Source organism: Myotis davidii, unplaced genomic scaffold, assembly GCF_000327345.1.
Source record: "Myotis davidii unplaced genomic scaffold, ASM32734v1 scaffold575, whole genome shotgun sequence".
Classification (NCBI taxonomy): domain Eukaryota; kingdom Metazoa; phylum Chordata; class Mammalia; order Chiroptera; family Vespertilionidae; genus Myotis; species Myotis davidii.
This window is the reverse complement of record NW_006290306.1, coordinates 2689286-2693504: the sequence shown is the minus strand read 5'-3', so window position 1 is coordinate 2693504 and position 4219 is coordinate 2689286.

Sequence of the window (4219 nt, the reverse complement as noted above, 5' to 3'; positions counted from 1 at the left end):
CAGCCCGCCAGCCCCTTCCCCGGGCGTCCCACTCATCGCTGGGGGTGGGGGCACGGCCCTCTAGTCCCACGATCACCACATGCCCTCCCCCCACCTGGCTTTTAGCCTCCCCTCCCCTCAAGAGCCCCCGGGGACGACCCCTCCGCAGACTTAAGCCCCTGCAATCTTAGGAACTGAGTTCACAGCACCGGGAAGCACACGCCACTTCCAACATAGCCCCTGATGCCTGGCTTCCGCCCGCAGGCACCGCCCAACATTTGACCTTGGCACTTTACCTCCCGCCCAGGGCCTCCGTCCCCCACCTGTAGCCCGCAGGCCTGGAAGAGGAGTTTCCAAAGTCCCAAGGGCTCTAAGATCCTGTGGCTGCTTCCATAGCTCCTCTCCCTGGTCTCCCACTCCCCGGGGTCACACCTCCTTTTCCAAGGGCAGAGGTCTTTGGCAGAAACTACTGGATCCCAGTTTGACCCTCTGAGGTCTCTCTGAAACTGGGCACCTAGCACGAGGCCATGCGCAGTAAGGCCATCCCTGAACCTTAAGAAAAACTAAGAGGATGGAGAGGGGTGAGGGGAGAAGGAGCTGGTGGGCAGGGGGAGATGGAACTGGCCAGGCCCAGGAGAGGAACTAACTCCTAGAAGGAGGAGGGGGAGGGTGCTGGCCAGGATGATGCTCCAAAGATGGGGGAGAGCTTAACCCTGAGACCCTGGACGTGTAATTTACCTTCTCCAACCTCTGTCGTCATCTGGGTCTCAGCTCAACCCAAAGGAAGATCTCTCCACATTCAGAGCTGCACAAGCGGGGAGGGGCAACACCCACTTTGCTTTATGCCAGTAGCCTGTGCTCAGCCCTCACCAACCCATCTCAGACCCACGACAGAGGTTCAGGGAGGCTTAACCTGCTGTGGTCACAGCCGGGAAGCAGATGCCCACAGAGCATCATTGGTGAATGATAGAGGTGAATGCCACAGCCATTTAACCGCTGCAGGCCTGTTCCACCGATGTGCGCAGGCCATGTGCACAGGCCGGGGCAGGCCCCTGAGTGTCTCGCACGGTGTTGAGAGGGTAAAAGAAGCCGGTGTGGGAATCAGCTGTGTGTAAGCAGCGTGTGTGACCAGTGCCCAAGTCTCAGGATGTGAGTCCTCTCCATGATGGGTCAAAGTGTGTTCCCCCAAAATTCATAGGTTAAAATCCTAATCTCCAGTACCTCTGAGTGTGACCTTATTTGGAAATAGCACAGTTACAAATGTTAAGATGAGGTCATCCTGGGGTAGGGTGGCTCCTCTTCCAATGGGACTGGTGTCCTTACAAAAAGGATATTTGGGAAGCAGACACGCGCTCGGGGAGAAAGCCGCCATGTGAAGACTACAGTTATGCTGCCCCAAGCCAAGAACTACCAGGACCTGGGAGAGAGGCCGGAACAGACCCTTCCCAGCTCCTTCAGAGGGAGCGTGGTCCTGCCCTCGCCTTGGTCAGACTTCCAGCCTCCAGCACTGTGAGATAATAGGTTTGTTACTGAAGCCACTCCGTTTACAGAACTTTGTTCTGGCAGCCCACACACTACTGTTCCAACCCAGTCCTTTACCGCTGAGCCAGGTGATTGGGTTCCAAGTCTTCACCTGAGTGTTGTCTGGGTGGAGCCTTCACTTCCTCAGAGATAAGCAAGAGTCTTGGAGCCTTTCCCAGTGGGGAGGTGTTGGAGGGTTCTCTGGTCTTCAGCCTGCCTTTTACATCTGGGTCATGGCCTCAGTCCCTGACATCCACCCAGTAAATTCTGACAGTAGCGCCTTTAATACCAAGACAGTCTGAAGTGGGCCTTGCCAATGTGGGACCTTGTGAACTGGGCCCTGGACACTGATGCCTATGGGCACCACTTGGCTCGTCCTCTGAGGTCCTGCACAGGTCCTGGTCTTCCTGAAACCCTCAGACTCCTCTCCTCTTCCCAGCTGGGGACTCCCCCACCCCAGCCACAGTCAGCAGCTTTGGTCTCAGGCCTTGCCAGCTCTTTCCTGTATCCCCTAGCCCCATGGGATGATGGAGTGCAATCTCCTGTGAAAGGATCTTATGAACTTAGGCATCCAAGTTCATCTCTCCTTTCAAGGAGAAGACGCTCACAGCCACCAGTTGTTTCCGTACCAGCTCATCCAATTAGATGTCAGTGTATGCTTTCATTGTTCCTACTCAGAGCTCCTGGCATCCTGGAGGCTTTTCCATTGTGTCCTATTGCCTCCATCCCCTATAGACTGTTCCCGACGGGATCTTCAATCCTGTGACAAGAATGCTCCTTGTGGTTCAGCGTCGACCCATGAACCAGGAGGTCATGGTTTGATTCCCAGTCAGTACACATGCCAGGGTTTCGGGCTCAATCCCCAGTGTGTGGCACGCAGGAGGCAGCCGATCAATGATTCTCTCTCATCATTGATGTTTCTCTCTCTTTCTCTCTTCCTCCCTGAAATCAATAAAAATAACATATATTTTTTTAAAAAAAAAAGAATATTTCTTGTATGCACAAAGGATGGCCACTGTGTGTGTGTGTGTCACAGAGAGAAGGAGAGGGAGAGAATATGAGTGTGTGGCTGCCCTGTCAGCTCCCAGCTCAGAGCCTGTAGATACTCAAATGGTGACAGGAAAGTCAAAAGCACAGACCCCTCCCCCCCATTCCTGCACAGCCCAGTCTGACTTGAATGTCCCCACCATGAACTTCCAAGGTGAATTTTTTAAGGAGACTGCCTCTTTGCTACTAGAAGCCATTTAAGCATGACGCCTGGAGCCCAGCGACCTGAGTTCATAGTTCACCTGTGGCTAGGATGACATTTTGACAACTGCATGACCTTGAGCAAGCAATTTACCCTCTATGGGCTTCAGATTCCCCATCTGCATAACCACCACAATAACGGGTTTGCTGAGAGGATGAAATAAGTTCAACCATGTAACGCACTAAAACAGTGCCTGGCACATAGTAAGTGTTCAACAAATGTTAGCTAGTTTCACTACTACAAATTGAAGATACATAAGTACTGGGAAGCCCTCAGGTAATTTGCAACATGAGAAATGAATACACACACAGGAAGGAAGTGGAAGTTGGCTTATACTTACAAGGACAAGTCCTTCAGATACCACCCATGTAAATTAATGATTAAAATAAAAGAAGATAGAAAGATTGGAACCACTTTTATCTCTACCAAGGTAGATTCTGACACTCCTTGGCCAGTGGACCTATCTCTGCCTCTGTAATCCTAACTTAGCAGGCCAAAGAGATTCTGGAAGATGGTAGGACGTGGGTACAAGTAGCGCGAAATTGTCACTTAGACTGACCTGGAATTCCCTCTTGTCAAGAATATCTCCTCCCTGCTCTCCAGCAAAGAGGGCCAATGTCATTTGCTGTGACTGGCCTCATGGTGAGTAAGACCTTATTTTTACAAGAGAGGTGGCATGGCATTTAGAAAGAGCCCAGCCTCTGGAGATAGAGATGCTATATATAAAATGCCAGTGCTCAATAAATGCCATTCCTATTTACTATGGTTGTTACTCTGCAGTGGTTAATCCCGTCATAATCCTTGTGTCCCTCAGTAAATCTGGACTTAGATTTGAAACAAATCCAACCTCAGGCCAGCACTGCCTGTCCCTGGAAATTCTCTCATTCCTGCAGACCCCACCTTTTAGCTCCAGAGGTACAGATTCATCTATGGCTAGGATGACATTTTGACATGAAGCTATGTCCTTTCTCTCTCCTCCTCCAACCCCACCCGAGCAAGTAGCCTGCTTTGAATTCTGCTGTTTTGGGGAATGGGTAGAGAGGTTTGCAGAGGAAGAAAAAGAAAGGGTTAGCAAGAGTAGATACAGTGTCTTGGAAAGTAGATACAGAAGCTGGAGTGGGGATGGAGGAGCGAGTCTTTGCCCTCCTCATCAGCAAAGCAGGACATTTCGGGCAGCCCGTGTGGCTCAGTGGTTGAGCGTTGACCTATGAACCAAGAGGTCATGGTTCGATTTCCTTCAAGCCCACAACCAGGCATGTGCCCTGACTGGGAATCCAACCTTGGTTCATAGGTCGAAGGTCACCCACTGAGGCACACCAGCCGGGTTAGACCGTAAGCTTCTTGAAAACAAGAGCGTGTCTGATTCCTCCTTGTATTCCACCCCCACTGCTCCCACACCGAGCCTGGAACACTTCAAGAGCGCAGTAAGCATCTGTGGAATTGTGGACAGTGCACAAGTAATTATAGTGA